Below are 23,977 nucleotides of genomic sequence, written 5' to 3'. Positions count from 1 at the left end.
AAGTGCTTTTTCTAACTGCTTTATCTGCTCTTTGTCTTGAGTTAATTCAGATATCAATAAAAGTCAGATATCCCAAATTTATTCAAAAATTTAAAATATTTTAAATTTAATTTTAAAATATTTTAGATCTGTATGGGTCAAAGATAATGGAACTATAGGAAATATTTGTTTTCAGTAATAGCAGACTAGGTGATTTGTACCAAATACATATTTCTTATTATGAATCAAAACATCTCAGATGGGAAGAAGTAGAAAGGATGGCTAAAAATTTTTCTTTGCAAATGGATTTTCAGGTTCCCTAAATTATTAAGACATATATTTCAAGATACAGTGATTTTTTTTGTTTGCACTTATTTTTTTGGTTTTGATTTGATTTTAGTTTTTTCTTTTTATAATTTAGAAAGTTAAAACTTTGTATAAACAATGTATTTTGTAAAATCAGCAGTGGGATCTGAGGGGGCACCCTGTGGTCAAACATATTACTATCTTTTACAACAAAAAGTATGGATAGTTATACTAGCTTGGATAAAGAAAGAGTGTTAGTGGCCTTTCATCAGTTCAGAGTTGGTTTTGCTGCAAAATGAGTTTACTACAAATTAATAAACCTTTTAGTTTTAAGAGTTTATTGGGTTTCAGAATCACGACTAAGCAGACCTGGCCCTATATAACCCTTGCTTTTACCTCCTCACTAGACCCTGCTGGTCTTAAAATGCTCAGTCATGTCTCTGAGGTAAATGCTGTTACCACTGGAATGGCCTGGGATGGATAACTTGTCTCTGTTCCGTGGTGGTGTCTTATCCTCCAGCTGACTAGACCAAAGGTGTTCACAGGGAGCAGCAGGGTTCCAAGAGAGTGTGAGAAGCACAAAGCTCAGAGCTGGCCACAGTTATTTGTAAGGCATTATTTTGTTAAAATAAATCACCAGCGTAGTTGAGGTTCAAGGGATAGTAGAATTGACTCTACCTCTTGATGTGAAGACCTACCAAGTCACATTGCTATGCCTGTAGAGCAGTGGTTCTCAACCTGTGGGTCGCGACCCCTTTGGGGGTCGAATGACCCTTTCACAGGGCTCGCCTAAGACCATTGGAAAACACATATATAATTACATATTGTTTTTGTGATTAATCACTATGCTTTAATTATGTTCAATTTGTAACAATGAAAATACATCCTGCATATCAGATATTTACATTACGATTCATAACAGTAGCAAAATTACAGATATGAAGTATCAATGAAAATAATTTTATGGTTGGGGGTCACCACAACATGAGGAACTGTATTAAAGGGTCGCGGTATTAGGAAGGTTGAGAACCACTGCTGTAGAGCAATTAGAACCATTTTTGTAATCAAGCTCCATAATCATAAAATGCTTAGTCTGAATTTGAAGTGGTAATGGGTGGAGAATTGATGCTATCTAGATCCAATCACATATTCATTGGTTGCCTTACCAATATCAATTTCCATTATTCTCTTCTGTAACAATACCTGGATTTTCCTCTGGGTTACCATCTTCCTCTATTGTGCAAGCAGCTTTGTGGTTTGGGAGAAATTAACTCTACCCTCTGCTCAAGGGCACAAATCAATAAGTCTAATCACATTCCCTCAGGCTACAGCAATTGGTTAAGGGCAAAGAAGGAAACAGTCCTAAGCCAATTCCAACCACATTTGGCTCAAAAATAGTCCAATCAAGGTAAAGTGTAAACTTTTGGTCAGTGGTTGAGGAGAAAGCATGTAGTCCCTGCTTCTGCTGAGAACCACAAGGTAAGTTAGCCTGAAAATAAAGCTGACTCATGGGAAGAGGGAAGAGGCCAAAGAATCACAAACAGAATGAAGATCAGAGTTAAATTGAGGTGAATTTCCTCTCGCCTTTCATCTTCATGGTACTTGAGTCAACAAACTGCTAGATTGAGTTGGGTTTTCTAATATCTATGAAAGCACCCAAATGTGACATGTTTTCATGCCTCTTTCTATCTCATTAGACTCCTTGAGGTAGATGACAGGTTTAATTTTTCTCTGACTCTCCCTGGTTTGAAAATAGTGCCTATCTCATCATAGGTGTAAAATAAGTGGATAATGTATTAGAAACTGAAAGCTGCTGTAACATAGTTTTCAGTATAAATTAAGTAGAAACAGTCCCTACTCTGGGAGCTCAGTTGATAGCATCTTCCCAATATGCCAAGTTTGTGGGTTCAAATCCCCAGTGAGGACACATACAAGAATCAACCAATAAATGCATAAGTAAGTGAAACAACAAATCCATCTCTCTCTCTCTCTCTCTCTCTCTCTCTCTCTCCTTCTCTCTCTATAAAAAATCAAATAATTTTTAAAGGAGAAACAATATCTATAAATAGTGAGGCAAAAGGCAGTAAGTGGACCTCAAATCATGAAGCTCATTCCTATTTATAAGTGAATATATATATATATATATATATCAATTGATAAATGAAGAACTTAAATCTAAAATATATCAAACCATGTATTTTTTTGTTACAGTTATAGCTAAAACAAAAAGCTACAAATAAGCGCTATTTTTGCTTTAAAAAACAACACAAAAAATCTAAACACACATGCACACACACACACACACACACAATGCCCTCAACCAAAAGGAAGGAATTATTTCACAAAGGGCAATTTAATCATTTTTATGGTTAATGGGTTTCAGAGTAAGAATAAGAAAAGGAAAATAAGCGTCAGAAGAATTGAAGAGCAAGTTCATCATGAAAAATCATGAACATGGCAGTTCCACAAACAACATTCTTATTTTGTAAAATGTATAAGCAAACTGAGCCTAATTCCCTAGGTTCTTCTTAACATTTTGATTTCAGTGTGTCTAGGAAAAGGGAATCTGTTTATCTGGCGATGGTTGTTGCAAAAATTAACTAGAATGGATGCTTCACTCAAATGAGAAACGAATAGCGATGTGGAGTGTTAGTTCTGTGAGGCAGAGCCAGAGCTCTTACACGGTAAGAATTCTGTCTTTCTTTGATCGTAATGGGAATTAAATGTAATGTATGTCTCAGCCTTCAAGACAAAACCCATTCTTTTAAAAATCAAGACAATCAACTACTTTAAGCAGCAGTAGAAACGAAGGCTAAATATTGTGGGGAAAACACTGTTATGAACTGTAAAATATGTGATGAAAGTCTGTCACTGTGAAGAATCAATGTCACTGTCACATCTGCTAAGCTGTAACATCCATCTATCAAAAATACTTTAGAAATAATTAAGTGGATCATTACAGTATTATTCTATCTCCCCCTCACTGTGGGGGCAGACTAACTCATTACCAAATTCTGTCAACCAAGTAGAATCCTCTATTTCTATTTTTATACATATTTCTTATAGTCATATCAGATGAGAATATTACATGCATTTCTTCAAGATTTATGATTAGGATAATAAGAACAGATGCTGTCTTCAAATAATACCAAGACAAATGAAATTTCAAATTTCAAGTATAGGGAACTTAATTTTTCCACCCTTTGTGTAGCTGTAGTTGTGATTTTTTAAAAGTTATGTTGCAGTCTGCACATCACATTTATTGCCTCACACATTTAGTGAAATTGATTGAGCACACACTCTGGTCAGGCCCAATGCTGGATGCTGGGAATTCAAAGACAGAGGGACACATGAGTAAGATCTCTACTCTCCGGTTTGTCCCAACCTAGTGCAGGCTAGCTTGAAAAGTAATATTATCTTTATCTTTTCTTTCTTCCTAAAAGTGTCAGAGACGAACCAGTGTTTTAGTCCACAAGCAATTGTCCTTGTGGATTAAATATCTTGGAGCTCACTCAACTACTCATGAGATGCCTTAACCAGAATTTAATGCAATTGCTCAACTGAATCACTCTAGATGCCCGGCTTTCTAAGTACAGTGTACTGATGGTCTTTAGTCAACTGAGAAGTTCCTTGTCCTCTGTCTGCTTTCAACAATACTGAAGATCCAAGTTCTCTTGAGGGAACGAAGGGAACAGACTACCTTAAAATCATCAGGAATTCAAGCAGTCATTGGGTCAAGTCAGTGGTACATTTTGTCATAGAAATTATAAGGAAGTAAAAGACTCCAAACTGCTATAAGACTCCAAACTGGTTTGGCTCAGTGGATAGAGCGTCAGCCTGCAGACCAAAGGGTCCCGGGTTCGATTCTGGTCAAGGGCATGTACCTTGGAAGCGGCTGAATCGATGTTTCTAACTCACTATCCCTCTCCCTTCTCCTCTGTAAAAAAAAATAAAAAATATATATTAAAAAAAGGCTCCAGGCTCTCAAAACTATTTCTTCCATCTAGCTGTGAATTAATAGTGAAAGACACTGTTACAAGTCTTTTGTCCTCATAAATATTTTACATTTCATGACCAGATATGCTTGCTATTTCTCTTTTAATTGAGCTGAGAGAGCCCAGTCACTGGAGGGGGTTAGCACTTCTGACAATTTCAAGGGGTTTTCCTGTTCTATCTGCTACCCTTAAAGAAGCTGACTTTCAATGGTTTGATTACAGGGGGAAGGGTAAGTTGCTATCTAATTAATGCACATTTTTAGATGTTTGTAGAAATGTGGATAATATTTTTTAAAGACTCTTATTTTCAGGAGATAAAATGATTTATATTTGGAAATGCATAATCTAGAAATGTGTGGGTGTTATAGTCATGAATCTCAGACCTGGAATCTCTTTTTTTCTCACACATACATCTTTTAAAAAGTTTGAAATAGTCGAGTATTTGTCAGAGTTTATTGATTTAGGAAACAAACTTGAATAAACTTTTGGTTAGCCCCACTAAAGTACACATCTCATATTTAAACATTTATAAAACTCATAATAGTGACAGGTGAGATGTGTTATGGGTAAACAAAAGGGGGGGCAGGAAAAATTCATAGAGAAAAAATGCCAGGAAATATTTTACATTAAAAATCAATAGAACATGCTCATTTCATCCATTAAGCAGCGATTCTATAAGTAATATAAATCAGGGATTCCAGATGAAAGGCATAATTCTGGGACCAATATTTTAAAAGACATTATGTATAGTCACAAAGAGGAAAAGTTAGCCCTCAAAAGGAAAACCTGATCAATTTTTTAAGTCCCACAAAATCTTCATGTTGTGTTAAGAATGGGTAAGGCCTTTTCCTTTTTTATCATTTAGCAGTTTAATATGGAGTTTGTGGCAGTCAACTGATATTGAAAAAACCTCCCCCTGGCAATCCTGGATCTTAACTGTCTTTTGAAGTTTGAAGTAGCATGTAACATGGCAAATTCTAGAAATGAATGCAGCACGGATCTTTCCTTCTGGGAAGAACATTAATTCTGAGAATGAAAGTTCAGGACATTTAGCTTACGTGAACTGGCAGAAACCTAAAGGTCTCTGGGGAAATTTTAGTATATTGCAATAATTATAATTGTCATAGCTCAGATTTTATTCATATCATGTGATAAGAAATGACATTGCGAAAATATTTAAAGCACTCTCAGGCTTCCAACTTGCTTCAATCTTTCCTGCTATCTATTTCTCACATTTCATTGGGCCTTCCTCTTAACCCTTTTCAATTTTGTTCCCTCATTTTTGGAAAATGAAATTTTATGGTTTTTTTTTTAATTTTTATTTTATTTCAGAGAGGAAGGGAGAAGTAGAGAGAGCTAGGAATATCAGTGATGAGAGGGAAACATTGATCGGCTGCCTCCTGCATGCCTCCTACTGGGGGTCGAGCTGCAACCCTGGTTTTGTGCCCTGACAGGGAATTGAACCCTGACCTCCTAGTTCATAGGTCAACACTCAACCACTAAGCCACACTGGCCAGGCTAAAATTTTAGTTTTATCAAAGTATTATATGCAGAGAAATATTTGCAAAAAATAAATATAGTGTTAACAGACATAAATATGACATTCACTCAATCCCCTTGTCTTAACACCCCAGGGGGAAATGCTTTTTGACTTGTTTTCTAGATACTAACCTTTGTAATTTAAAAATATGTGCATATACTACATTTTATTTCTTCATCAACAAAAATGTTCTATTATGGTATATAAGGATTTCACTCACAATTTTCCTCTCCTGCCTTAACCATCACATCATCTCAGTATACAGGAGTCCCCCCTTATATTGACAAATCCTCTTGGGGGATAAGTTCCAAGACCTACAGTGGATGCCTAAAACCCCAGATAATATTGAACACCATATATACTGTATTTTTCCCATACATGCATATCCATGATAAAGTTTAGTTTATAAATTAGGCATGGTATGAGATTAACAATAATAACTAACAATGAAATAGAGCAAGTATGACAATATGCTAAAATGATAGTTATGTGAGTGCATTCTCTTTCTCAAAATATCTATTATGCTGTATGTACAATGTCAATATGCTGGACAAAGATGATTTATGTCCTGGGTGGGAGGGAGCAGGATGGCTTGAGATTTTTATCAGGATACTCAGAATGGTGCCCAATTTAAAACTTAAATTGTTTATTTCTGGAATTTTCCATTTAATATTTCCAGCAGTTTATTGCTGGAAACTGAAACTGAGGAAAGCAAAACCACAAATAAGTGGGGACTACTGTATTTCAACTTTTAATTAAAAGAATATTCAGTGTTTTTACTGTGACAACTACATAATTGATGTTTATGCTATACCAGGTAAAGTGCTATGATGCTTTTGATTTCTTATATAATTCATTTCCTCGGTAGCTACTAAATTCCTAACATTCTGTTTGTTTATTTTTCACTTAGATGTTTTTGACGATCTAAGTTTTCTTCAGTTTCCAATAGCTCTTTAAAATGCTTCTCAGTACAATTTTCTTGATAATCAAACATGTCAGATGAATTATGAGTTCCACGTATTTTCTTGGAAATAGCTTTCATGCTTTTATCTGAACAATTGGCTTTCTAGGCCAAATAAACATGTTTTACTTTTTCCTGGAATGTTTGTTTTCATGTTGGAAATTTCCTTTGCTTCTACCCTTTGTCAGTATCCCTCTACCCCATAGCTCTTGTATATTATTTTAGTTTAGATTCAGCTATAAATAAAAAAGTAAACCAAAAACCTTTCCCTAAAGTTGCTTAAATAATGGTAGTTTATTTTTTTCCTGAAAGAAAAACCTACTAGTAGATAGTTTGGGCTGGTGCTGTAGCTTTGTGTGTATCAAGTTCCAGGATCTTATTTTGCTTTGCTGCCATGCTTAGCATGTTGCTCCATCTCCTAGAGCAGTGATGGCGAACCTTTTGAGCTCGGCGTGTCAGCATTTTGAAAAACCCTAACTTAACTCTGGTGCCGTGTCACATATAGAAATTTTTTGATCTTTGCAACCATAGTAAAACAAAGATTTGTATTTTTGATATTTATTTTATATATTTAAATGCCATTTAACAAAGAAAAATCAACCCAAAAAATGAGTTTGCGTGTCACCTCTGACACGTGTGTCATAGGTTTGCCATCACTGTCCTAGAGAGTATACAATGGAATATTACTCAGCCATGAAAAAGCATGAATGGACCTGATAGGTACTATGCTAAGTGAAATTAGTCATACAAAGAAAGAAAAATACCATAGAATGTCATTTATATGTGGAATCTAAAGAACAAAATTAACAAATAATATAGAAACAGACTCATAGGTACAGAGAACAGAGTGATGGTTGCCTGAGGGGAGTGGGTTTGGGGGACTGGGTGAAAAAGGCTGAAGAAGTACAAATGAGTAATTATGAGAAGAGTCATGGAGATGTAAAGCACAGCATAGGGAAGAATATTGTCAATAATAGTGTAATAATTCTGTTTGGTGACATGTGGATACTTGAAATATCAGAGAGAATACTTGGTATATGATTGTCTAACCACTATGCTGTATTCCTGAAACTAATACAAAATAATATTGAATGTTAACTGTAGTTGAAAAATAAAATTTAAAAAACCATTTTTCTTACATTTTCTTGACCAAAACATAGTGCCTTAGCTATATCAACTTGCAAGGAAATCATTACTTTAGGAAATAAATTCTTCTAGCTTCAATATTCCCATCTAAAATTTGGAATTATATTATCAAATGCAAAGTGTATAATAGATATTGGGAGGCAGCTACCACATCTACCATCATCATCCTCATTGGGAGGGAGAGGGAAGAATCAGGAATGGGCAGAAGGAGAAATCACACTGTGAGGTAGGCTGGGTGACGTCTTCCGCCAACCCAGGGGAAGCTCGGGAGCTAAAATAGCTCGTCAGAGATGGCCCTTTGGAGTCATAATAGCTGGACCTTTATATCCCTGCCTCTGTCCATCATTAGATGAGGGTCTCTCTGGGAAGCATATGATCTTGGATGAAGCAGCTCTCCTCAGCTAAAGCAATCTCTAAAGAGATTGACAGCTATCTTTGATAACCTACTCTTGTAGCCTAAGAGGGATTAGATCTATTATTGTCACCCATCACATGAGACTAGTATCTTCAAAATATTTTAAAGTCTCCTAAGATAAGGGAAACATGGATAGGAATGCTTGAGTACAAGTTTCAAACTGGATCATTGAGTGAATACAAAGTAATACTTCTGGGGCCTATCCCAGAGTATCCCTGAGCTCTTTGAGTACTGAAGAAATGTAAGACAAGGTCTTAATCACCTTTTTATGAGTAACTTTAAGAATCAATGCTTCTAATAGCATTACTTAGAACTTCTTTTTTAAAAAATATATCTTACTGATTTTTTACAGAGAGGAAAGGAGAGGGATAGAGAGTTAGGAACATCGATGAGAAAGAAACATTGATCAGCTGCCTCTTGCACACCCCCTACTGGGGATGTGCCCGCAACCAAGGTACATACCCTTGACTGGAATCGAACCTGGGACCCTTCAGTCCCCAGGCTGACACTCTATCCACTGAACCAAACCAGTTAGGGCTACTTAGAACTTCTTGCCTGCTCTGTCTGTAAAGTATGGTAGGATGATGTTGAAGATTAAATAGAACATACATAAAAAAGTGTAGCACGGGGCTGGCACACAGCAGTAATTCCCACCATAGCTACTGCTACTGTGAAGATCCTGCTGAGGGTGTTAAGTATGATAAGGCAAGAGCTGAAAGAGCTTCCTGCCTATATTTGTCATTTTCACTCAATACTGATTCTCCAAATATTCCTGAAGCATCTGCCATGTGTCTGACTCTGGGTTAGAGACTTGGTTTGAAGAAATGAACAAAATAGATATGAGTCCTGTGCTCACTGTATTTACGGACTGGTCATGAGGCAGATATTTCAAGAGAATCCAACACATAAATTTAGAAATGCAAATAGGGATAAGCTTTCTAAAGGAAAATTCAGCCTGGCTGGTGTTGCTCAGTGATTGAGCATCAACCTATGAGCCAGGAGGTCATGGTTCAATTCCTTAGTTGCAGGCTCCATCCTCAATAGGAGGCTTACAGGAGGCAGCCGATCCATGATTCTCATCACTGATGTTTCTATCTCTCTCTCTCCCTTTCCCTTCCTCTTTGAAATCAATAAAAATATTTTTTTAAGGGAAATTCACAGTGCTACAGAGGAATGCAAAAGGGGAATGAAGACTGGAAGGTGAAGAAGGATCTCTCCGAGGAAACATTGCTGAGACATGAAGAAATGGAATGTGATAACAAGCACGTGGTTTGCTGAAGAGCACATGTGAAGGCCCTCAGGTAGGGAAGAGATAGGTCACCTGGACCTGTAAGCCTAATGGGGCTGAAATGTAGCTGAGGGGCAGGGAGAAGAGATACCACAGGAGGAGGACTTGTCAGAGAGCAGAGTTTTTGCTAAATGCAATGGAAAGTCATTTTGACTAGAAGAGTGACATGATGTAGTTTACATGTTTTAAAAAAAACACTTTAACAGCTTTTTGGATAATAGCGTAGGAAGATGCCGGAGCAGAGCAGGATGACCAGTTAAAAGCTGTTTTTATTTCAGGGAGGGCATAACAGCCTCTTAAGGAGGCATCACGGGAGTAGAGAAGGAGATGAATGAATATTTTATATAATTATTGTCTGGTACATTTTATTACTATCATAAATATGACATGCAGCTGAAGATGTATGTGTACATATATGTTTACACAACTTCACATATGTACGTACGTACCTCTGCAGCTATATATGTTTGTAATAATTATGATGATAATAATATAATATGCCAGACAATTTATTAAGCCCTTTCAAATGCATTATGCCATTTGCATAGAATCTCTTTAAAAAATGGGCACTCTTTTGTTAATCCTCATGTTTTTAAATCAATAAAACAAAAGTCAGAAAAGTTAAAATAACTTGCTCCAGGTCACACAGGTAGAAAGCAGTGTTGCTTGGATCTGACCTTAAACCTGTCTGACTCTAAAACCCATATCCTCAAGCATTATTCTATTCTGCACTCGCCACCTCTCCTGACTTGGGTACTTTGTTTAGATTCTCTCCCTCTTGGTTGGTACCAGGGACTCCTTTCAGCTTCCGAACCCTCAGGCTTTGGGATGAGCTGGGACAGTGGTTGTGCTGGGAGCATCCGTCCCAGGCAGCTGGGCAGGTTTTACATCAGCCCCAATCTCAGTCTCACCAGCGGCTCTAGGAGCTCTCCTCGTGTTTCAGAAAAGTGGTCTTTATGGCAAGTGAGAGCAGCTACTGAAGCTGTACTCCCGTACATTAGCACAGAATGGAATGGTAATTGCTTTCAATTGTGTGGAGCTGCAGATAATCAAGCAGAGGGATTGGAATAAGTGTTTTGAAAGGAGCATGGAAAATTACCAAAGCAGAAGTGTTCTAATGAGAAAAGCAGGGTACACAATCTGAGCATATGAGGTGGTGAAGTAGGATTCAGAGTAGATCACTAAGAGGATGTGCTTTTGGGGCGGGGGAGGGAGTGGAGAATAGACTGATAAATACATGAGTGTAAAGATCTTGACATAGTTGCAGAGAGGAAACATGGAAAAGCAGTGAGAATTGATACCACTTTTGAAAGTTTACTATATACAATTAGAGGCATCATCTCATTTAATTCACCCTCATAATATTCCTTATTTACTGAGGCTCAAAGATATCAAGGAAAATGCCTTGCATTGTACAGTGAATACGTGGTGGAATCAGGATATTACATCTGCCTGCCTCCCACGTTGAACTCAAATATTATATCCTCCAAAGGGGCATGGATTTTGAATGGCTCCTCTCTATGATTTTTTGTCTTTAATCCTAAAGGAGAAGGGAGCCCATAAAGAGAGTACAGGAGAAGAGAGGGAAATGCGTTACCTGTGTAGGTTTTAGGATGACCTCTCTTTAGAAGACAACCACTGGCTGAGCAATTAAAGTGAAGGCTGCACAGTGTGACACACGGCACAGACAAATCCTCAAAGGCTGTATCTCTAGTGACAGAATGAGGTTTCTCAGGAGTTACTGCAGCTACCCGACAAATGGTAGTACATTTCGAATCATGCATGGGGAATAATAAGAGTGAAGAGATTCACACTAGACCTTAGAAATGTTAAAATGTGTGAGATGCCACCAGTCAGAGAATTTAACTGATCACCATTTGGTCAAGGGAGCCTATTTCTAGTGAGAGGATATTTTATCAGAGACAGCAGGGACGTCTAGATCAAAAGCCGATGCTGATTCAGGAGGAAGACAGTGAGCTCCTGAGGTCTGTGACTTGCAATAGTCACATAGCTAGTTGCTGGTTAGAATGACAGCTGCCATGTATCAAGTACTTCCTATGCTAGGTATTACTCTTAAGAGTTTCCCATGCTTTAATGTCTTATCACTCAACTCTCCTAAGACCCCATATGCTAGGTGCTATAATTATAACTGCCATTTTACAGATAAAACAAAAGGAAAGATAGGTTGAGAAATTTGTCTAAAGTCATACAACAAGTAGATACTACAGGTGAAATCTGAGCCTAGGAGATTTGACCCTACAGCTCATGTGTCTAACCACTGAACATGCTGTCTCTCTTAATTGCAAGTTTATTTGTTTTTACATCACTTGCTCTAACATTCTAGAATTTGTGAGGTGCGTATGTAGATTAGATCTTTTTTATGAGACCTTCCTTTCTTTGCCTATTTTAAAAATTATTATTAAGCATTGTTAGAAATTAATGGAATATTTACTATAAAGCATTCTACAAGAAGTCTTGTTCTCTGATATATGTAAAATCAGAACCCTAGATAGAAATTTAGGGATCAAAATACTTGTTATAGAACAAAAACTCATTAAACTTTGTTTGAAGAGAATAGGTGGAAATTGACATACTTAAATATGTCTAATTCTGTAAAGGTTTTTCCTTTTTAAAAGTTAGGCCTAACTTTGCCCCCTGTGATTACATTGGGGATTGGCTTGGTTGGAAGGAAGCATCTGAGTGGCCAGACTTAGAAGAGAGTGCATTCCTTCAAAGCGGTTACCAATGATGACATGAGAAGATGAGACAATCAACGTTTGAGAGGGAGACTCATTCACAAGGGCCTGTGTGGCTCAGTTGGTTGGGTGTTGTCCAGTGCACTAAAAGGTTGCTGGTTCGATTCCCAGCCAAAGCACATGCCAGGATTGCTGGCGTGATGCCCAGTAGATGGTTTGTGGGAGTGCAGGAGGCAGCCGATCCATGTTTCGCTCAAATCGATGTTTCTCTCTCTTCTTCTCTCTCTAAAAATAATTTTTTTTTTTAAAAAAAAGGGAGAATTATTCTACTAAGCTAGAAAAGGAAGGCAAAGTAAGGCCAAATGTGCCACTAGATTAGAGACTAAGAACTAATATGGAAAACAGCAGTCAAAATAAGCAAGAATTACCTGGACCAATTAGGGGTTTTGTCACCCATGCTGCTGCTCAGAGCTGAGTGAGAGAGCTGACTCTATTTAAAGGTAGCAATGGGTCAAGTTGAATGATTCTAGCTACATTTTGAAAATATGCATGAGTGGAACAAGAATATGGAGTAGAATGACAATACACTCTCTATTGTTCAACGGTGGCAATGTTTTGTTCAAAAATTCACTTTCTCATTGTATATTTTATTGTTCTAGAGCACCCTGCAAGGCCAACTGGGAGACGTGAGTTCTGCTAATCTCAGCCAAAATTGTATTAAATCAAATGAGAGTCAGAAGAGAGTTGTCAGTGTATGGTTGAGAGCAAAGATTTGGGCATCAGACAACCTGGCTCCAACTACACTCTATTACTCACTATGTCCTCTACTGCTCTCACTATGCAGCCTTGAGCAAGGTATCTGATCTGTAAAATGTTATACTAATGCCAACTTTATAAAATTGTTTGGATAATTGAGAGGATGCCAATGAGGCTGTACTAGGCACCTAATAGATAATGGCTGTTATTTTTATTGATTTTATTATCATTAAAACATGGTTAAAACCTGTGAGGTTCAAATGGTAGGGGAGAAAGAGCTTATTTCAGGCCCCTCCAGTCCCTCCTGGCTACACAGTAAGCACTCGCTGAATGGGCATTACTATTATCAGCTGATATTTACAGAATAGCCTCCAGAGAAGCTCATAATCTATCAAAAAGGCTGCTTTCATTCTCACTGCATTGAAATCTCTCTCACTTTTATATTTAACTGTATTTCCAGCACAGAAAATGACTGTCTCTACCTTGACACAAGGCCAGTTTCCAATTTAAAGTATTCCCTTATTGGAATAAAACAGAAAAAAATATAATGTTTAATACTTCGTTTAGGTATCGTGCAACTCTATCAATACTAATGTGTTCCTCTGCTTTGGAATGCAAGGACCAGGGACGGGATTCCTCCAGCCTCTTTTAAGGGGCACCTGGTGGATCTGCATTATGCATTCTGGGTTGAAAGTGGAAAATATGAGGCCCACATAACTCAGTGAGTTTAGAGATATGGATTGCTTAATTCTAGGATTAGAATCAAGCACTGGGAAGAAAAAGAATGATTTTATAAAGAATAGTTTTAGAAATATAAAAATTATATTGTCAAATTAGAACCAACGCGTTATAACTTAAATTTGAAAAATTCTAATCGATGATTCAAATTTCCCATTTCTTTATTCAACAGAAATCGATTCAGTGCTCGCTATATCCTAGAATGATGCTTGAAATTTACATCATCTTCATCTCTGACCACAACTGAACAACACCGGCCAACAAGGTAAAATTCAATTTTACAATAGTCTCGGGTTATACTCCATTAGTGGCACTGTTTATGTTTTTTTAATGTTTTTTAAAAATATATTTTTATTGATTTCAGAGAAGAAGGGAGAGGGAGAGAGAGAATTATTGATTGGCTGCCTCCTGCGCACCCCCTACTCAGGATCAAGTCTGCAACCAGGGCATGTGCCCTGACCGGGAATTGAACTGGTAACCTCTTGGTTCCTGGGTCGAGGCTCAACTGCTGAGCAACACCAGCCAGGTCATTAGTGGTATTTTTATTTAACAAGTTTATTTCTTCTCACTTTGTACACCAATACTTACCTCCTTTCCCTGTATCAGGCAGTGAATAAAGATTAAGAGTAGAAGTAGAGGCCAAGGTATTTCTGCTCCCATCTTGCTTATGTTCCTTTCTTCTCACCTGGCACAAGTAGCACTATTTCCTCTCCTTGCTTCTTTAGGCTTAGAGGTGGCAATGCCTTTCACTCTCCAATAGTCTGTGAGTGCTTCTACACCTTTTCCTGGTTTCCTTATCTTCTGTTCACTCCTTTGTAGATCGTCCTTTTATTGGATTTGCTTCAAAAGTCCCATCTGTGTGAGCCTTCCTGCCTGGAAATTGATTAATAAATAACTGCTCCTATATAGCTGAGATAAGAATTTATCTGTTATCAATAATAAACAAAAAATATCATCTAAAACAGTTTTGCTATTTCAAAACAGATAGCAAGGTGAATTAACTTAGCCATTGTTGTAATTCACATTTATATACACAAATGTAGGGATGTATACACAGGGCATTGGCCATCAGTGATTTCCAGAAAACAATTTGCCTGCTACCTTTATTGTCATGAGAATTCTTAATTAACACACATTGTTTTGTATAGGTGAGCCCTCCATGTTCAAACATGTCAAGGCAGGTACATCAAGACTTTTCCATAGAGATTGAGTTACTCCTCCTCTTTGCCTGACAATTTCTCTTGCTTGTAGAGAACAGTGACAAGAAACCAGAAAGGAAACACCATGTTTTACAGTTTAGCAGGAAAATCAAAAGGAACAGAATGCAATCTGTTGCTCCTCTCCCATATGGGTGACAATAATGCGATTGGAAGAATAAGTACTAATTAGCTAAATGAAAAGCTCAAACTGTGACTGTTGAAGAGTTTAATTGTAGGGCAAACTGAGATGCTTTCCCAATCCTGGAGAGAGAAGCAGAGAGAAACTCAGAATGTCTCACCTGCACAATCTGGTCAATATAACCCTTGCATGTCTCAGAGGAAATATCAACGATGTTATTTAGAGGAAATACTAAGAAAGATTCTAGTTGAGAATTAAGGAATTTAATTATTTATGCATATCTTATTCTAAAAACCAAAGTAAAAAAATTGTTCAAAATAATTCTTTAGCTATATTTACTAAGAGCAGGCTATCAAAATATACATTAGCATTAGGATTTAAGTATTTATTTAAAACTCTACAAAATTCATTGTCTGAATATATTGTTATGGATTAAACAGAGGGAGAATTTATTGCTGCCTGGGCCAAATGGCTATATTAAAAATCAGGTGAAGAATACACAGAATATTTATTGAAACATTTATTTATTTCCTCCCTGCTAGACTAGTAAACACATCTAGAAGAAAAACAATTATGTTTGCTCTTAGGATCATCATCTGCTAATCCAATAATCTCTAGCTCATTCCTCTTCTGGAATTAGATGAGTAAATCTTGGTTCCTAGAATATTCTGTCATGACATTCACATTATCTCCCGGTCTCCTGATACTAACAGAAAAAATAATCTAGTTTGTAGTGATTTGGGGTAACTTAGGTTATAATTTGCCTATATCAGTGCAAACAATGCACTTATCTTGGGATTTAATTCTCTTTTCACCACCATTAGATCCAGCTTTTTGTGATCTGTGGCTCTTTCTTATGGGCATTGAAAAAACACAATCAAGACAAATGACCAAAACAAAAGAAGAGTTGAATAATTAAACATTTCCTTTATCCTGGTGATTTCTGCAGCAGTCTGCCTTGGGCTTCAATTAACTTATGAATATAAGAGACCTGACTTTTAGAAAATGAGATTTCAGCTTCTCTTATCTTGCCTTCAAACAAAGTAATTTTGATAGAGACAAGACTGGGCCAACCACATTTATCCTTATAATTCCTGAATATCAGCTTTTGAGATAGTTTATCCTTATAACAAAAATGTTTTCCACTTGATATCAAGCTTGTTAAAAGGCTGGCCTAGTGTAATTTAACACATGCAACCCCAATCCTAATCTAATGTGTGTGATATTTTCTGAACCAAATATTGTCTGTTAGTTGACATCACAGTATTAGATGACCAGTATGATAGAACTGCAGTAATTCTGAAGGGGGTTCTTACATGGAAAATATCACTTGGAAAAACTACTTCCTACTAGCTATTATAACAGTGTTAACTACATTAATAAAAGATGAAAATTCTTGATTATAATTTTGTGTGATTATAATCATCAAGTTCTAAATAGGCCCAAGAGGAATTTTACTTACATGTCTGATTAAGAGAGAAATATACTAGATTATTTAATGATTAACCCTCTTTTTTCCCTCCTTCCCTAAGGAAGTTATTTTGAGCTTGGGTGAGAATCATCATTTTTCCCTTAAATTTACTCTCATCTTCAATATTGCATCTGATTCATAAAGCATGTAACTGGAACAGTGCAAAACGAGGGCCTCTAGAATTTGATGGTGACCTTAGGAAGTTAGCAAGCATCCAGCCCTGGTTGCTTGGTTGGTTGGAGCATAGCCCTGCGCACCAAGGGTCAAAGGGTCATGGGTTTGATTCCCAGTCAGAGAATACACTTCAGTTTTGGGTTCCATCCCCAGGTGGGACACATACTAGAGGCAACCAATCGATGTTTCTCTCTCTGTCTCTCTCTTCATTTCTCTCGAAAAAAAATCAGTAAAAACATATCCTCAGATGAGGATTTATAAAAAGTGTCCAGTATTCTGCTCATGATTCATCTGGAGGGGAGGCTTTCCTTCTAAATACATATCAAAATACAAGGTGGGAAGAAGTAGGTTCAAAGTTTTTTGTATGGAAAATAATACAATAATTAATAAATAATGATACAAGAATAAATCCTGTGTTTTGCATATTCACAACTGTAAACCTACTTTTGCCTCACCCTGTATACAACCTCCAGAATAGCCCAATATAGTAAACTAAGTGTTCAAAGAAGCAACAGGAAGAAAAAAAATACTAGTAAATTTGTGAAATTACACCTAAGAAATAAACTCAGATAAAATTAGAATCAACGTCTTATTATTTAGTGAATGTCTCCCCTAGAAATCAAAAGAAACATTGGCTCCAATACAAAGGACAATATGAACTTAAGATCAGGAAATAGGGTTACCCATGTCTGACTTCTATGAAAAACTGTAAAAACACAAATTTCTTTTGATGACTTCATAGCATATTTACCAACTGACCCCAATTTGTCCTGCAATTTATAGATAATAATGTTTTATCTATTAAGCATTAAGTAACTCAGTTTTTCAAGGTAATAAACTTAAAAGTTCATAAGACCCATTAGTAGATTTATTTTGTTAGGATAATTTGAAATTTATCCTCAGTGGTATACTCATCTATACTATTTATCTTAATTAACACATTGCAATGAATACATTGAGCATAATTCTCTCCAGACAATATAAAGGCTACTCAATCTTCAGAAGACATCAACCCTTTATATCCTCAAATATACCTATTAATCTATTCACCTTCACTGTAAAATTTAATGTCAAATTCCCAATACAACCTATGTTTGATTCTACTAGCAAAATAAAAAATGAGTTAGCTGTATATACTGCCCCATTTTTAAAAAATATATATTTTTTTGACTGACTTCAGAGAGGAGAGAGAGAGAGGAGAGAGAGAGAGAAACATCAATGATGAGAGAGAATCATCAATTGGCTGCCTCCTACATGAGCCCATAACCTGAACATGTGCCCTGATTGGAAATCAACTATGAATTCTTGGTTCATAGGTTGACGTTCAACCACTGAGCAATACCAGCTGGCAATATACTAAAAACTAGGACATGAGGCTTGATGGGGTTAAAACATATTCTCAATGCCTTAATAAATTTTAGGAGTTGCTTTTCGCTGTAATATCCCATAGACTCTAATTTTTTAGACTGTAAGCTTAATGTAGGCAGAAGCTGTGTGGTTCAATGGCATATATACACAGTACCTAGTGCTGTGCTTAGAACTCAGTAGGCATTTGTTGCTGTTCATGTTAAAGTCACAGCTACCATGGAATGACCTTTGTTTCATTTTCACCAAGAAAATAGTATAGGATTACAAAAAAATTCTCAATATTCAATAACCTTTTCCAGTCTTTGATTTCAGAAAATAATAGACTTTTATACCTTGGGGAAACTTCAGGATTATATACTCAGTTCCCTCATAACTGAGTGTGTCTGTCTCCCAAGCAAAATAATTAAATTTTCCAAAGGTCACACAGCCAGTAGGTGTTGGAGCTAGATGAGGGAGACTCTAGATCTGGGCGACTTTAAACTCTATTGCTGAGGCAATGGCTTTTCGCTTCCCACCTTTGAACATCTGCTAGAGATGGAACAGCTGTCACATATGTTTCCACATTCTATGAAGGATCCAGTAAACTGATCCAATGGGTGACAACAGATCTAAAACCTGCTTAGCAATGGATTCTTCTGTGGGAACTCAGAAAGAGAGTGAAATATACCTTCATGCAGTTTCTTGGTATTTGGTAGGAGCTCTCAGAGGAGGAAAGGGGGCAAATTACTGGAGGTTGAGAATTGGATAGGAGGTGAAGACAGCAGAGAAAACCAGAGGAAACAATAGCCAGGATTTTGCATTCTCCTTTCCACTTAATTGGCAGCTCCTATTATTCAAAGTGTGTTACAAACTATAATTCCTATTCACACAGACCCCAGGTGTGTCTGACAGATGAGAGGTCAGAGAAAGAATCATTTTCACCATCCCAGAAATCTCAGTAAAACTAATGAGGTAATTCTAAGTCTTCACCTCTGGGAAACTTTTTTGGACTCCTTAATTATATCCCTATGACCTTCCGTTAAATTGATTCCTTAAAAAAAAAAAAGACCTATTCAGTAAATACAATGGTTTGGCACTGTTTTCTCTCCACTAGGGAAGGGGTGAGCTGTATGCTGTCCCAGTACTGATTACAACATAGTGGGGTCAGGTCTTAGTGAGAAGAAGTCAGGCAATGCCCCCATAGGTATCCCACCAAGCAGAAAAATGTGTAAGGCATCCTTTGTACTCTTCTTCATATCCACTGGGCTCACTCTTTTTCTAGCACTGCTGCAGCAATGAATTTTCACAGGTATAACCTGACAGCAAGATATATCTATCATTTTGGCTTGGGGATTCTTGGATACAGCAGCATGGGATGGGTGTGAGCGCTGTTAACACTCTAGGAAGCACAGTTTGATGGATGATAGCAGGAGTCCGGTCTTTTCTTTCACTGACATCTATGACACCTCAGAAGATCTTGGCTGGATTGAGATTCAGTAGTCCGCTACAGAAATCAGTGCACAATATTATCAAGAAATTGGCTCTCCCTTCTTTTATGTTTCATTCTCTCTCATCCCTCATTACTGTTCTCTTGTCTGGCTTCTCTAATAAACTATCTGTATAAAGGCCCCTGTCTTAGTTTTTGCTTTCAAGAGGATTTCAGGCTAATTCAAAAGCATAAATAGAAAAAAAAAGTTGAAAAAAAGAAAGGATGTGAATAAGATGAAAAAGCCATACACATTTACCTGACCATAAAGCATATCCAAAATACGATTTGCAAGAGTTTAGGATAAATGGGACAGGTGTAATAAACCTAAAAACATTAATACAATAAAAAAGGCAAAACTGCATTGTAAATGAGAAGACATTTACATCAAGTCCCCAAGTTTGAATAAAACTGTAGCAATTGAAGGAGATATTTATACCTAGCTTTCCTAGCAGCCAGAGCAAAAATGGAAAATGTAGCTTTTAGTATTTAGTGGTTAGGAGCAAACCCATTAGTCAATACATGTAAATGTGTTCCAGATGCTGGACTCCAAGAGAAATTGTTTCAACATTAAAAAAAATAGGTGGGACATTAAATAATGTAATAAATGGTGTTTTTAACAATAGAGTTATAATTAAAATTACAGAGGTATTCTATGTGGTCGTTTCAAATATTAGTTTTTCATTAATTCCAAAGATATCTACAGTGCTAAAACTTTTCAAAAGAAGCCATTTTGGTTGGTTTAAAATGCACAAAAAATGTGTTCAAATGCCAATTGATTGGAGCATGAAAGAAATAACTGTTACTTGAAAAATAATTTGGAGATCAACACTAACACAAACTATATGGTAGAACCAGAAATGTAATCCCCAAAATGATAAATTTTAAGCAAAATTGTGTCCTGAAGAACTTTGAGTAAAATAAGATAGTTCAAAACTGTACTCATGGATAACTAAATAAATTAACACATTAAACAGCAATTCTTAATCATGAAATATGACAAATTTATTAAAATTATAACATTTTCCTCCTGTGGCTATGCAGATATTTCTATGGATTATGCCCTTCTTTCCTCCTGATATTGAAGGCATCCCCTGAAGTTCTTAACACAGTACTGCAGACACTGGGAGGAATTAGAAATTTTAGGTGAGTTGAATACTATTGGTTATCATTTGTATGTCTTAACTACTTGACTGAGAAAGCATGCTTTCCATAAATGATTTTTTATTAACAATAATAAGTATTTAGCTCTTTTCATTCATTTTAGTGTTTTTATTTTTCATTTTAAATGGACCATGAATTTCACAGCTCCTTCAGGCTACTTTTGGGACATATAATTTGCTGTGTTCAAAACTGAAAACAAAGTGTTTGAAAATGGAGTGACAGCTCTAAGATGACAAAGATACCTAAGCACCATGGGTAAATTTTATCATGTTGTATTAAAAGTTTGATCTATGGGAATTTGAGACATATTGGAAGTAAAGGAAGATTCTTTACCCCAATGAATCACTTTTCCAGAAAGATCAGACCCACAACAATAGATATAAATGCCTACTAAGCATTATCAGAGCTATCCATGCTTTAATCAAAAGATGGCGGGCACTGTACCGTCCCTTCTGGAGAACATGTCCAAAAACTTGCCCACGGCTCCCATTCCCAACCCTTCTCACTATCTCACCTACAGGCTAGTGTGGGACAGACACTCAGAACTCTGAGAATTGTGATTGGTAAAGGAAAAAACTCCATCTACCATTGTAACAAAAGTAACAATGGGATGAATCCCTTCCTAGATCAACTCACCATTTTTCATCTGATGATATTGTGGGAGATCTGCTCCAATAAATGGAAATCTCCTGTTATCCACTTCTGATCTCTGACATCTGCAGTACAATGAATTGCCACCACTGAAAGAAGCAGCTTGGATTGTTTTATATGAGAGACATAGAAAGGAAAATATTCTATTATACATTTTAAATGCAATCCTCTGTCTTTAATGTGCATAGATGAATAAGGTGTCTACAGAGTGAGTACAGTAGTTTAAAAATAAATGTGTGAAGCTTTTCTGAAATAAGTAATGCAAAGACCAAATATTGATCTGTTTCTAATGCTACATATCCTTTCTGATGTATAGATATTAATTATCATAAATACACAGAAAATGTAACTAAGAGTAAAGTCACCTGCATTTTAGGTCAATAGAGGTTTTATGAAGGGAGGTCATACTGTAATCAAGAAGTTAAATAAGGAACATATTGACATTGCTTTCAATAGCCCTCATCTATCAGCCTAGAAACAGCAGTATATTTTATGCCTAAATGTCTTTCTGGTCATGAATAATTTTCAGGGAGATTAATTCTATGTCACTGAGTTTTGTTGATTAAAAAAAAGAAAGTAAATGTCACAAGCATAAGGAAAACCTCAGTTATTTCTTCATTGAAAATAGAAGGCATCCATTTATTTGAAAAAGTGTAATTTCATGTGACTTATTTAGGACCTGCAGTCACATGCAGTTAGTACTGGAGAAGCCCACAGTTCCTAGCACAAAGGTTTTCCAAGTCCACTCTTCGCAGTCCTGGGCTCCTCAGGTCCGCCAGGGATCTGCCCACTCAGCGCCTCCCCTCAGTTTTGGCTAGACCAGTTATATTTTGTACTATTTATGTCAGGATGGGACTTGTGATAGCTCACTTGAAAAACAGAATTTTGCTACTAAAAATAGCTAGACAGTCACTGTACCCCCTCATTTTACTACTCATTGTAGGGTTCCATGAAGCAAATAGAGCTAGGCCTCACCGCCTTTCTACTCAGGGTGGTTTCTTCTCTGTAGATTTATGGGAACCACTCCTGTTTGAAAATGTTTATAGTTGTTTTGTTGTTGTTGTTCTGTTTTTTAAGTTTTACAGCTAACTTAAAGTTTAGGTCTAACTTTTATATAAGACTATTAGTTGCTTCAGAGACTAGAAACACTTGACTATTTTGATAAATTTTATTAGTCAAGCAAGTTTGAAAGGAAAAAAAGCATCAAAAAAGAACAAAGAGTAAAAGAAGGAAAGAAAGAGAAAAAGAAGGAAGCAAGAGGGAGAGAAAAAAAAAGCAATAACTATTGATTTTGATCAATATGGCTACATTTGAGGCTGATGACCTCAAGTCTGTTTTTTATATTAAGCCATTAAAATTTGAAACATACTTTTACCTAATACCAGACCATATAGAAAATAAATATTTGATGATAACTGCTTATATGGATTGCGATTATTTTACGTTTAAATTCCATACATCCTCTCCTATGTACTAGTATATGATGGCATTTAATAAATGAAATGGCAGGTTGTTCTGACAGAAAAAATATGAAAAGCTAATATAAAATCGAAGATATGTCATCCCAGGTTGGGCATTCTCAACGGAGAGAATATATCTCAAGCAAAAGTAAAACAAAAAAGTAAGCGGAAATGAAATCATCCCAGAATATCAGGCTGTTGTTTTTTATATTTATGAATAAAGACATTCAGTTCTGTTGAATAAGGGAGAGATATTAACTTGCTCTGCAAATCAAATAACCTAATTTGTGCTGATTATTATTCCTTTCATGTTAAGTTAATGTCATTTCTTTACTTTTTTGTTCCCCAAGACTACAAGTTCCTTAAGGACAAGGGATTTACCTCTTACTCCTCTATTTTTTGCAACTAATAACGCTCATAGACATCATGGTAGATGTGCTATTAGTATTTATTTAATGAATGAATGCATGAATAAATAAATATGAATGACTCCAGGCACAGAGCTTCTGGGTTACTTGTACTTCCTGGTTTCTCTCTAAGTCTGTTCAGAATATTCTCACTTCAAAGTAACCTGGTGGCAAAAGTAGAATTATAAATTCAGAGTTCTTTCTCACTGCTTTCCACACCATTTTAGTGACTTCCAAACACTACTGAAAACCAAATTCACATTTATTCTGAGTCATTTTTAATGGAACGGAGGGGTAAAATTCTAACTCAGATGACTATGTTGTTGATTTCCCTTACATATCTTCACTTTAAGTTAAAAAACAAAACATGTAGGTACAAGCACACAAGTACAGATACACATACATGAGCATAAGGACAGCATTTTACCTTTTAAAGTTCTTGACAGATTACTCACTTTTAGAGAAAAATCATAATGGACATTATTTAATGAGCAATTACAATGTGCCACTATATAAAGCACTTACACATATTGCTTGATCTTCACAACATTCTTAGGAAACTAGTTCCACCATTATCTCCATTATATAGTTGAACAAACTGGTGTTTAAAGAAGTTAAGAAGTCGCATAAGCTCTTCTTGGAAAGACTTGGTTTCAAAC

The 23,977-nt window shown here is 36.4% G+C and overlaps 1 long non-coding RNA gene across 2 annotated transcripts in view; it reads left to right on the top strand.

Moving 5' to 3' along the window:
• The window catches only part of LOC132219980 (uncharacterized), a 295,739-nt gene that overhangs the window by 236,407 nt on the left and 35,355 nt on the right, over positions 1-23,977 (top strand). For both annotated transcript variants that reach the window (XR_009449653.1, XR_009449652.1), the window contains 3 exons: positions 9,492-9,643; positions 13,993-14,085; positions 20,681-20,782. This is a non-coding gene — a long non-coding RNA (uncharacterized LOC132219980). The remainder of the gene's footprint in view (positions 1-9,491; positions 9,644-13,992; positions 14,086-20,680; positions 20,783-23,977) is intronic.

This window comes from Myotis daubentonii, chromosome 17 (assembly GCF_963259705.1).
Source record: "Myotis daubentonii chromosome 17, mMyoDau2.1, whole genome shotgun sequence".
NCBI classification, from domain to species: Eukaryota; Metazoa; Chordata; class Mammalia; order Chiroptera; family Vespertilionidae; genus Myotis; species Myotis daubentonii.
The sequence above is the reverse complement of the archived record's forward strand: the minus strand, read 5'-3'. Positions and strand labels throughout refer to the sequence as shown.